This window comes from Acipenser ruthenus, chromosome 6, assembly GCF_902713425.1.
Source record: "Acipenser ruthenus chromosome 6, fAciRut3.2 maternal haplotype, whole genome shotgun sequence".
Lineage (NCBI taxonomy): Eukaryota > Metazoa > Chordata > Actinopteri > Acipenseriformes > Acipenseridae > Acipenser > Acipenser ruthenus.
In genome coordinates this window covers 51,062,464-51,075,601 of record NC_081194.1, presented here as the reverse complement: position 1 = coordinate 51,075,601, position 13,138 = coordinate 51,062,464, and the positions used below count along the sequence as shown (strand labels likewise).

Genomic DNA, 13,138 nt, shown 5'->3' with positions numbered 1-13,138 from the left:
TCTTCCGGGTAGAGGTCTCGAAGGTTTTTGAAAACGGTCTAACCACAAATTTGCCTTTTTTTTCCACTTTATAAGTAACAAATGTGAATTAAACTTTCAGGACATGTACAGAAAGTTTAGCTGCACTCAACAATGACTTTTTACTTTTATCTTGCTCTTAATTTTACTGTAATTCTTGATATGTATTTTTTCTATACAACTGTAAGTCGCCCTGGGTAAGGGTGTCTGCTAAGAAATAAATAATAATAATAATAATAACACCCCGCCCCGGTGTGTGTTTTGTATTATTGTGCGTTATTATTATGTAAAATGTATTTGTTTATTGTGTAAAAACACAATGTTTTGTTATTGTTGTTTTGCAGCTTGGATGGAGTTAAAATTCCCAATCCATGCGACACTCATGTAGAATGACAAATTCTGATTGATAAATGTACTGCTAATGGGACAGTCGTGTGAATAAAAACCTGCAGCTTTGGCTGAACGAGGTTGGTTATTCAGAGGCGGAACATGAGTAAAGAGAAATGAAATAGAGAAATAACAATTGCTATGTGTGCTGGCAGCATGATACTTGTTGTTTTGTTCCGTGTCTGTTTTGGCCACCGTGCCATTTTGTTTTGAAGTGTTTTGTTTTATTCACTCTTTTTATTTAATTAATAAACATGCAGATCAACGCTTCCATACCCCAGTCCTGTGTGTCTCCTTCCTGGTCTGACGTCACTCACAAGCCTATCCGTGACAGACCTATATACAAATTCAAGGGTATTTTTTTCTCCATAGCTACCTTGTATCTAGGGAACAGCTGTTTACAAATTCAAACAAAATAATATAGGGTTCTCCTAACTATAAAAGTGAACACCCTTAACTACAGTAAAGTGGTGTCCTGGGTTGATTTCTAATGACTCAGGCGCTCTTTTAAAGTGACACTACTTGTTTATTCAGTGCAGAAAATTCAGATTATTAATGCGGCACTGGTGTTGTAAAAGGCACATCAAGTTATGCTGTGCTACAAAGGTGCCTGTCATATTTAATCCTTGATTACATCATCCCAGCTGATGTACAGAGAATATAAATTCTAAGATAACCATTTTATTTTTCAACCTCAGTTTTACATCCTGAGAAAGATGCCTCTTGTTGCAGTTACCCTTATAAAAGTTTCCCATAGTAAAAGCATTGCAAAGTGTAATAAATCACAGTGAAAGCATAGAAAAGCATAGAAAAGCATTGTAAAGCCCAGAGTGATATGGTAAAGATTAGAGGCAGGTAAGTGAGAGGAAAAATGTGGCCAGAGTTCGAGATCCTTTAATCCTTTAGCACTGCCAAAGCCCAAACTGAACCTGATAAAACTGCTAGAACTTCATCTATAACAGACATTTTCAATATAAAATGTCCCTTCTTTATTACAAAGTCACAAGGCTTAGTGCTAAGAACATAAGGGGTCTTATCTGGTCCAGAGGTTACAAGATGGGAATTTCACACACTGTGAACTAAAACAATGATGTGCCTCTGTGGCAAAGTGGTTTGCAGTGCTCAAGTTTAGAGGTGATGCAGTGCTCAAGACAATGACAAACAACAAAGTACTCGTGAAATGGAGGTTTATTTATAATTTATTATTATTATTTGTTTATTTAGCAGACACCTTTATCCAAGGTGACTTAATCCAATGCCTGATGACAACAGTAGAGAATAATGAGAACTGGCAATACACAACGATGTGTATTGCTCAGTTAAATCCACGGGTTCAGTCCCAAAACAATAAACATGGTATTTAAACACACACAGTTAACACAAACAAGGTCCAAAGTAAGTGCTGTAGTGCTCGTGGTGAAAATACAATTTATCGTGAACAAGTGCGTGTTGGCCAGGTTTTGTGCTGGCCTGTAGCGACAGCTCCAGATCGTGTTAGCCATCTAATAACAAAAAACAAGTAGATTTTTAGACAAGACAAAACAACAAAACACTCATGATAACAATTACGTTCTCCTTCCGGTTCAACATTAACCATACAAAGGAACAGATCACATCGCTACATCCCCTTATGTACCGTCAATCACATCCCCTCGGTAAACGATTGCAACCGCTCCTCCAATCCACGGCTGCTACGTCACTTCCCTTCCAGGTCGATGACTTGGTGTACTGTAGCTCCGCCCCCTTTCTAGATGGCCGACTTCCACCTAACCCTGGGAATGAATTGTCTGGCCAACCAGTCCAAGGCACTCTGTTCCCTTTACACAGTGTCCTCACAGGTCGGGAGGGAGATTTATCACCAAGAATCATTCTGTCTCTGTCACAGCCTCATATTCAGAATATATATTTTTTGTATATGTTAACTTTAATAATAAACCAAATAAACAACTGTGTTGTTTTGAGCATACACTGTATATCTGTCCATAAATTAACTAGTAACATTCCTAATGACTTATAGAAACATTTATCTTTAGAGCTCCTTTTTTCTGATATCTAGAACAACTCAGTCAGGAAGTTGATTTAGAAGTTAGAACATTAAGTAGCCCATGTTCTTTTAAATGCGCTTCGGACTAAAATCCAATATATGGATGGGCAAAAGTGGATTCAGTATCAGTCGGGAAATAAAATTTGTAAGCCAATTCTAGGTTGTCAATTATACACCATCAATTTTAGTGATGAAGGAAAAACAGTAAAAGTACATTGCTCAGTTAACAGTCATTTAAGTTAAACGGACACTGAAAAATGATTTAAAATGAATGGCATGCTTTTAAAAGGGGGGTTGCAATAGATGTAATATACATAAATGTACCTGTCAAAAAGGAGTTCATTTAGTCCCGACTATTTGAAATGGGTGAGAAGAAAAGCAACGTTATACCCTAGAAAGCTTAAGAGAGTTTTTCTTTTGTTTCTTTTTTTCTTATCATAATTTTTCTTTTTCTTTTTTATATTACCAAAGGGGACCAATGTTTAGCTACAGGCTACAGACAGAATGCCATGTCTCAGTGCTCTCACATTCCTTGACAGCTGTCAGAAAAATGATAATCCCTTTTCTATGGTCCAAGATTAACCCATCCAACAGTCCCTGATGGGTAAATGTCTGACCAGGGCAGATGAATATTTCTGTACCTGTCCAAACACATGGATCGAAATTAGTTTTTCTTAGTTTACAATTAACTAGGCTAGTTAATCTTCAAAAGCACATCACTGTCGACAGGTGAAAGGTCCTGGATTAGTCTTCCTGCCAAAGAGACCTGTCATTTTCAGTAATAATTAAAGATTTCACGAATGGGTTTTCATTTATTTTACTCGCTTCTGTAACTTTACATTCACTCTTAATTTTATAAAGCCTGTTACATCTTTAATGTCTCATAATTCAACCAATCGTTAGTATGTGATTATTCATTTTCTGTTGTCCTGACTTGTTAGGACTAAATCATGAAAAAGAATCTGCAAAATTAATCTTTTATGTTTCATCTGAAGTGCACACTGTACCTCCCCCCTTGGCAAAGCTTGACATATCCTCTATTAGATTGGCTATTAAAGAAACCACCCTTCCTAAGGACTAATCCCATTATTTGAGACAATCCCTGTTGCACAGTGACTCCTATGGGGAGGTCTGGGCCAGGATAGCTGCAGGCTTCCCTCCCGACTGGCACCTGGCAGGCCCGTACCTGCTTCGACAGTCGAACCAGCAGCTCAGAGAAGGATCTAAGTGTTCACTGCTTTATACAAAGGGAAGCAGACTCTGCTGTGCTGAAGGGAATGTCGCCTGTCATGTTTGAGACAGAAGTCAGGCTGTCTTTGAATTTCACATCCTATCTCCAGTAGGATTAGCTGAGGGCTGCTAAACAGTCTTTGTTGTAGAACAGGGGTAAGCAACCTGAATTTACCACAAACACCCTCAGAAGGGCTCATGACCCACCTTATGACGCAATCTCGTTAAATTCTTGGATTTTCATAATAAATTTGCTATTTTAGATATGACATGTGGTTTTGGTTTTCTAATTGGAAAGGCCAAAGTATGAAACATCTCACTGTTGTTTATTAGAAGTTGCCCAGTCATAGTAAACCCACATTTTCTTTCGAACAAATACAGAAAATAATGATTTTCAATTATACAATAGATTCCTTTTTAAGGCCCCATTTTTTAGTAAGTAAACAACCTTTGCTTACTTGCACTGCCTAAGCATCCCTGGAGGTCAGGCTTACATTTAAAAGGATAAGGGCTGCCATATAAATGTCCTTTTTGTGTACATAGATTATGTTTGACCTGTTTAAACTGAATTGTCATCTTTCAGCCTTTACATTTCTGCTGCACAACTGCCTTTCTTTTTTTTCTTAGTTTTTTTCCGTCTGCAAAATCAGGAAAACTTATCTAACGGTGTATAGTAATTTTATTTGTAATACAATAATTTAACAGTAGGCTACCAAATCTTGTAGTTTGTTATAAGCTGCTGCTGCAAGTATTGTTTGTCAGCAAAAGTGTGACGTGGATAGAATGCTTGCTTATAATCAGATTTAAAAACGAATGTATATAAAGTGGGAATTTGTAGATAAGCTGTAGTCTTTTTGTACACAAATAGCACAGTGATGCTGTACCTTCATGCTGCCATGAAAAATCAGTCATGTTTGGAGCAGGTACAAAGCAAAAGATCCAGAGGGATCAAAACAGTGTCACATATAAATATTTAATTAGTGACATTTTTATTAAGCAGTAGTAAATACAAATTTAATCTTGACTAGTTTTGGTTTTCCCCAGGCACATAAAACAAGTTATGTATTAATGTCATTGCTCAAAATTATTTTCATACTTCAGTCATGTTTTCTTTAACTATTCTGTGCAGCTCCTTATAATGCATCCTTGTAGATTTCGGGAAAACTGAAAAACAAATGTATCAAGTCATCGGCCCTGATTCAGTACACCCTCGCTATAAAGGCCTTCATTATAACAAACCTTCGGCTATAACGAACCTGACCCCTATATATATATATATATATATATATATATATATATATATATAATATTAACACACACTGTCAACATCCCGGTCTGTAAGCAGATTGATTTTAAATAAAAGTTCAGCTTCAGTTTGGGATTTTTGCTTTTGTACTGCGTGAGCTGCCACTGTGATTACCCCCAAGACTAACCTCGCTCTGGTCTGAGTTAAGTACTAGTATTCCAGCCAGCCTTGGTGCGGGGGCACTATATGGTTGAGGAATAGATATGTGGTGCTTAACGATTTATTACACTGATTTACCAGAGTTGGTGTGAAGGGGGGTAGAGGGGGGTAGAGGTGTAGCAAGGAGCTAGCCTTGCAGTTGGTTGGTGGCTAAGCGGTTGTGTTTTCTCTCTCTCTCTCTCCCACCAGAATCTGGAGGCGCGCCAGAGCGGTGATCAGGGCTGAGCCAATGTGGAGGGCACTGTGAGTCTGTAAGGGAGACACTCTGTGGGATTTCTGTTCACTTTCTGAACCAACGGTATTGTGATAGTGGACATGGACAAACTGGAACTGAGCGTGACTTTGGTTAAAGCCATAAGGACCTGACATTGAGACTTTATTTTTATTGGTTTATATTGTTCTTACTGTTTTAGACATCAGATTTTATTGATTGGCCTGTGGTTTTCTGGTTTTTGTAAATAGGATTTGCACAATTAAAACCGTGGTGGCAATGGGAAATTTTAAACTGTATAGAATACTGTGGGACGTATTCCCTGAAAATGATAATGATACATGAACATCTGTTAGAGATGTAACTGGATTCATTAATGAAACTGTGTGTCTTGAGAAACAGGGCAAACTGCTGTGTCTTGAGAAGGGAGCCTCTTGCTTGCAGACATACTGAACTATGTGACCTACTGATTAGGTAACCGGTGCCTGGACTGGATTAGGCTGAGCGGACAGTTGAATTATGAACAGATAATTCACACATGCAACAATAATCGTTTTGACGCAGGAAGACATAAACTAGTGATGTCCCAGTGGAAAAGGACATTAAAACATCAAAAGACTGTGAGTTTAAAAAAGGCAAGATACACAAACAATCTCATGAAAGTGGCTATTTAGCAGAGTGAAAAGACTATAAATAGCCAAGCAAAACTAAACATTTTGTGCTCCACATCAAATGATAAAAGGTGCTGTCACTCTGCTAAGCAAAGCTAAAACTCTGGGACTCTGCCTAAAACAGACCCAAGATGAAGAAGCAAGCTGCAAGAGAGTCAACAACCACAAGCAACGAGACTGAGGCCCGGCTGGAGGACTGCCGACTGTTACAGACTGTTATCAGACAAACCAGTCTAGGTCTGCTGTACACCTAAGACCACTCTATCCAAAAGTGCCCTGCTACCTGGGTAGCTAAAAGATACAGCGAAGAGGACAGAGTGGACATGCGCTGTTATGGATCCTATACCAGGACTGAAGACTTTGTTGCAGCTGTTTGTGGTTTCTATCGAATATTGAAAGCTTCGGAAGAATTGAAAGCTTAGGGAGCCTTCAACAGATTGAGTTTCCAAACCAGCGGACCAAAAGTCTAAGCTTCAAGGAAACGTTGAGTATAATTCCAGTTGCATTTTCCTTTCATGGAACTAAATTAATTAATTGTAACACATCCACATAGAATTGAACTGTTAATTATTTAGTTTGCACACTTTGCGAGTCAAATAACTTTTAGTGAAACTTGATGAAGTAACTATAAGTAATCTACTTCATACTGTTGTATGAAGAATTTCTTTAAAAGTAAACTTGCCATATCCTTAATCTCTATACCATTAATAAGCTTAATGTGATATATTCTAAGATTGTCTGCATCATTTCAGTTTGTATGTGGGCATGTATGTGTGTGTGCAAGTTACTAGCTACGTCACAGCTTGCTTGAGCTGCTGAGTTGCTGCTTTGTGTGTGAGAAATTAATATGTTCTTGTGTCCTTGGTGGTACCCTGTAATCCATGATTTCCATTACATGAGAGTAGATGTTAAAACTTCATGCTGATTTGAACTCAGCTCTCGCCAAGATAAGCACCAACTAAGATGTAGCTTTAGAGTAAACTAATTTGATCCATCTTCATCTCCATCCATTTGTGTTTCATCTGATGATGTAGATATCCTTCTGCCTGGTGTTGATGGCTGAAGTGTAATGCTGGCTCCAGGGACCAGCTTATTTTGCCTCCCTGGCACATCAGCACACACAACGGCTGAGATGTTGGTGCTGGTGATCAACCACAGTGCGGTCTCCCCAGCGCATCAGCATAACAACCGTCTGGATTGAGCTAAGTAGGGTACATCTCTGGGGTCTTCAAGTGGGCACCTTCCGTCCTTGGTGTTGCGTCGACTAGCCCACGACACCTCAAGAGGGCTTGACAGTGATTCTGGCGTCCCAGCATCACCCCCCTCCGTCCCTGTGGCAAAGTGGTAACTACGTGCAGGTGAGTGCAGTGCAGAGCGGAATAATCACACAGAAACGTATGGTACAGGTGCAAGGGTGTTTATTATTGTTTATAATGTCCAGAGCCTTATGGCAACAACCTGTAAATAATAATACTGTTGGAAGTGGTACAGCGGTGTGTATCACTCCGTTTATACAGATCATACGGGTTTGACCCGCAACCAAAAAGTCCAGTTTTTCCTCACCCACACAAAACACAAACACAGACACAGTTTCTACAGTGCGTGAATTAGGTGTTCGTGGTGAAAAGACAGTCCTGAAGTGAAAGGAGATCTAGCACCAAGAGTCATTCGATCTCTGTCACATATCCCACCGCTCAGAGTGGAGCCGAAGGAACACTCGGCTGAATCTACCTTTCCCATTACTCCCCCCTCCCGGGAAAAATAATCCGCATTTTGGTGGTCTTTCCCTGCACGGTGTACCATGTGGTACATGAAGGGCTGTAATGCCAGATACCACCGAGTTATCCGGGCATTGCTGTCCTTCATTGTGCTTAACCACTTGAGTGGGGCGTGGTCTGTGACGAGATCAAATGAGTGCCCCAGCAGGTAGTATCTCAAAGAGTGAGTAGCCCATTTGATGGCCAAACACTCTTTTTCGACGACGGAGTAGTTGCGCTCCCGAGGGAGCATTTTTTTACTTATATACAGAACAGGATGTTCTACTCCGCCTACCATTTGGGACAGGACTGCACCCAAACCGACATCCGAAGCATCGGTGTGGAGGATGAATCTCTTAGTGAAGTCTGGAGTGATGAGAGCAGGGGCCTGGCAAAGTCTCTGCTTAACAATATCAAACGCCCCCTGACATTCTTCTGACCACTTAATTGAATTTGGTGCGCTCTTTCTGGTGAGGTCAACTAAGGGATTAACCACTGTGGCATACTCTGGGATAAAGCGGCGGTAATAACCGGCTAACCCCAATAGAGACCTCACCTGAGCCTTGGTTTTGGGGATTGCCACGTCCACCAAGGCCTGGACCTTGGAGACAATGGGTTTCACCCTGCCATTCCCCATTATAAATACCAAATATTGTGTCTCTTTCTTGGCAAACGCACATTTTCGCAAGTTAGCTGTCAGCCGGGCTGCCATTAGAGACTGAAGGACAGCTGTGATCCTGGCCAAATGCTCTCGCCAGGTGGAGCTATAAATAACCACATCATCAATATACGCTGCCGCATATTCACGATGTGGGTGTAAAACCTGGTCCATCAGTCTATGGAAGGCAGCAGGCGCACCATGTAACCCAAACGGCATGGTTGTAAAATGAAACAGCCCCTCTGGTGTTGAAAATGCAGTTTTCTCTCTAGAACTACGAGTTAACGGGATCTGCCAATATCCCTTCGTCAGGTCCAGAGTGGAGATAAACCTTGCCGTCCGCAGTCTATCTAGAAGTTCGTCGACCCGGGGCATGGGATACGCATCAAACTTGGCAATAGCGTTTACCTTGCGGAAATCAACGCAGAAGCGGTTGGTGCCGTCCTTTTTGGCCACTATCACAATTGGACTGCACCACTCGCTCCTGGAAGGCTCAATCACCCCAAGTTCGAGCATGTCCCATACCTCGTTGCAAACACCACTCCATCGACTTTCCCGGATCCGATAAGGTCTCTCTCGCACTGTGACACCTGGGGGAGAGATAATGTCATATTCAGCAAGGTTAGTTCTACCGGGCGTGTTAGAAAAAACATCGGTAAATTCCTCAATTAACATGCGTAGTTCACCTTGCTGATCAGGAAGTAATTGTTCCCCCATCGAAAATGTTCTTTGTGCTAGAGGGTTCTAGCTCGGGCCCCAAATCATCCTCTATATTGCCTGGGGCTATGAATAAAACCTCTCTTGCCTGCCAAGACTTAAATAAATTTATGTGATAAATTTCTTTTTTATTACGGCGATCGGGCTGTCTAATTTCGTAATTCACCTTTCCTATAGCCCGAATCACCTCATATGGCCCTTGCCATTTAGCACATAGTTTGGATTCTGATGAGGGAAGTAGCAGCATTACCTTGTCTCCCGGCCGAAAGGTTCGGATTAATGCATTTTGATTGTAATGCTGCTGTTGTCGATGCTGAGCCGATCTGAGATTGTCTTGGGCCAAACGACCGACCAAATCTAGGCGATCTCTAAGTAGGAGCACATGCTGCACTACATTTTGGGACGAGCCTTTGTGCTCCTCCCACCCCTCTCTCAACAGATCGAGAATGCCGCGAGGCTGTCTGCCGTACAAGAGCTCGAAGGGGGAGAACCCTGTCGAACTCTGCGGCACCTCTCTCACTGCGAAAAGGAGGTAGGGAAGAAGCGATGCCCAATGTTTTTGCTCTTGATTTATAAATCATCTCAGCATCGCCTTTAGAATCTGATTGAAACGTTCCACCAATCCGTCCGTCTGTGGATGGTAAACCGACGTTCTGATGGGACGTATTTTTAGTAGTTTATATACCTGCTGTAGCGTATTTGACAAGAAATTAGTTCCATGATCAGTCAATATCTCCTTAGGGATCCCTACTCTTGCCATAATCTGCACTAGTTCTTTGTCTATTGCAGCAGCACTAGTGGACCTCAATGGAACTGCCTCCGGGTATCGCGTTGCGTAATCTACCACCACTAATATATGCGTATACCCGGAGTCAGAAGGTAGCAAAGGGCCGACTATGTCCACTGCGATGCGTTCAAAGGGTGTGGAAATAATCGGCAGTGGGACCAAAGGGGCAGGGCGCACTCGACCCGGCGCTACTCGCTGGCAGTCTGGGCATGTGGCTACATATTTCGACACTTCTTTATAAAGACCTAGCCAAAAAAATCGAGCCAATATCCGTTCCCTTGTCTTGTCAACTCCAAGGTGCCCCGCAAAAGGGATATCATGCGCCAGCCTCATGACCTCCAGTCGACAAGACGGGGAAACCAATAATTGCGTTACAGGGATGTCCTGTGCCCGTGACCAGATTTACCCTATATAGTAGTTGCTCCTTGATAATGAAGTGTGGAAATACTAGTGCCCCAGCGCCTTCAACATCATTACCTTCAATGGACCGGACCTGTCCCCAAATGTGCACCAGTGATGGGTCATTTTTCTGCTCCCACACTAGGTTCACATTTGAGTGCCACATGTCCGGTATATTGAGCGGGGCGGGAGTAACATCTGCCCTTGATGGCCCAGTAACCTCGCCCTCTCGGTCACACTGTGTTCCGACCCCCTTTGACTGACGTTTTTCACCGTTATAGCAGGCTCCCACCAGGCCCCAGCCTTGTCTCATTAATGCTTCCTCCCATTTCCGCAACCTTCTCTCTTTGTTTGTTTTTCTCGGCCGGAACAGAGGAGAGAACATTTCCGTTTGAAAGGGAAAAACATTACCAATCAGAGGAGTTGGGGCTCGGCTGCTCCATTGAGGTGGCAGGGTGAGTAGCCCAGTCTGGGCGGATACCAGGGAGTCCTTGAAGTCCTCGGCGAGTTTTACTGCCTGTTCCAGGGTGTTGGGGTTGTGGCGCTGTATCCACGCTTGGGTCTCGGCGCCGACCACATGACAAAACTGCTCGATCACAATGGCCTCACCCATCTGTGCAGTTGTTTTCAGCGCCGGGGTGAGCCAGTGTATCATGTGGTCACAGAGCTTCTGCGCGACCACCCTGGGGCGTACGTTCGGGGACCTCCTGTACTCCCTGAACCTCACTCGGTGCGTTTCCTCCGTAATATTGAGACGGCGGAGAATAGCCAGTTTTACCAGGTCATATTGAGCGGCGTCGTCATTCCCCATCGCCTGGTATGCTGCCTGTGCTTCCCCAATCAGGCAGGGTCCCAGCTGGCTTGCCCAGAACTGTCGGGGCCATGATGCGGTGGTAGCCAACCACTCAAATGCCACCAGGTATGCTTCTGGGTCATCATCCGTCGTCATTTTGTGCGTCCTCGCCTTGGGCGCTATCAAGCCGCGTTCTGCTGACGCTGTGGGCGGTATCGCCAGCCCGACCCTCTCGATCAGCGCGATGTACCTCTCCTCTCTCCGTCTCTCCTCCACCTCCCGTCTGCTGTCCAGCTGCTCCAGCAGCGCCGACAGTGCTGCGTAATCCATATCCCTCTTCCGACAACCACGTGTGACAAAGTGGTAACTACGTGCAGGTGAGTGCAGTGCAGAGCGGAATAATCACACAGAAACGTATGGTACAGGTGCAAGGGTGTTTATTATTGTTTATAATGTCCAGAGCCTTATGGCAACAACCTGTAAATAATAATACTGTTGGAAGTGGTACAGTGGCGTGTATCACTCCGTTTATACAGATCCTACGGGTTTGACCCGCAACCAAAAAGTCCCGTTTTTCCTCACCCACACAAAACACAAACACAGACACAGTTTCTACAGTGCGTGAATTAGGTGCTCGTGGTGAAAAGACAGTCCTGAAGTGAAAGAAGTGAGTGCTGAAGTCCGGGTTAATGCTGTCCAACGGCTACAGCTCCGGATTGTGCTAGTACTCTTAAACGACAAACAAAACAAAACAGACAGTGTTACAAGACAGACGAATACAGCGAACACTCACGGTTTCTTAGTTTCAAGTTCACGGGCTCCTTCTAGGTTTATTTGCTTAACCATCTACAAAGGAACAGATCACTCAAGCCATGCCCCCTATTTATACCCTCGCCCATGACCCCGAGGTTAACGAGCGCATCCGCTCCTCCAGTCCTCGGATGCCACGCCGCTTACCGTCCGGGTCAATGAGCTTGGGTGCCGTAGCTTCGCCCCCTTCCTAAATGACCGACTTCCACCTACCCTACGGAATAAATTGTCGTGCCATTTAATTAAGGGTACTCAGTTCCTCTTGCACCGTGCCCTCACAGGTCGAGAGGGAGATCTAACACCAAGAGTCATTCGATCTCTGTCACAGTCCCCCACTCAACTCAGCCCAGCTTACTTACCCATACAGCAGCATTGATTTCTTTCTTTTACCTGTAATATACAAAAGAAAGAAAAATACAAAGGTTAATAAATTATAGCATTAGTTTATTATACTTATGGTTTCAAAGGTTGACATTTGTATGGCTCACTGTGACTGTACCAACTGAACAGCTTGAACAACACTTGCTGTACCTTGACTAATTGTTTTCGCTTATCCATACTTATAAACTCACGTTGTTTCCTAGTAGACATCAATCTACGCACTTTCAGGACGTCAGCACATTAACAGTGCCATCTACTGCCAAGCCCCAGTACTACAACACCCCAGTATGTAATCATGATTGATTAGTGCCATAGAACAGGAAAATAACCCAGTTCAACCCTACCCTACATTTGGAAGGATATTGCCTCCAAATGCTATGCTGTAGTCAAGGCCAAAGGGAATATATGCCAAGGCTCACTGAAGCAGTAAGTGACCTAAGAAATAACGTGTGGAATATTGTGGACAGTTCTTAAAAGTGATTTTCCAAGTTTTTTTGTTTTTTTTAAAACTTGGTACACCGTGTACTGTGCTTGCCCGGGCATGCACAAATGATTTTAGCTCAGAAAATAAGGAAACACCCATTTGAAAGGGTTATGATGTACTGAGTTTGATGTAAAAAGTTATTTTTAATATAATTTTTGTTTTACAATTCAGCAGATTTATGTGAATTTAACTGATGAGCAACAGATTAGGTTAACTAACATTGTAAACATGTGTTTGTGGGTGGACTACAGTTTGTCTTGTTCATAGTGATTTGTACAGTAGTCAGTCACAGCACAGCAGAATCAATGTGCCCTTAATTAGAGCCT

At 42.8% G+C, this 13,138-nt stretch overlaps 1 pseudogene; it reads right to left on the bottom strand.

The window, feature by feature from the left end:
• The window catches only part of LOC117411222 (WD repeat-containing and planar cell polarity effector protein fritz homolog), a 39,994-nt pseudogene extending 28,995 nt beyond the window's left edge, over window positions 1-10,999 (bottom strand).
• Between the last annotated feature and the right edge of the window lie 2,139 nt (window positions 11,000-13,138).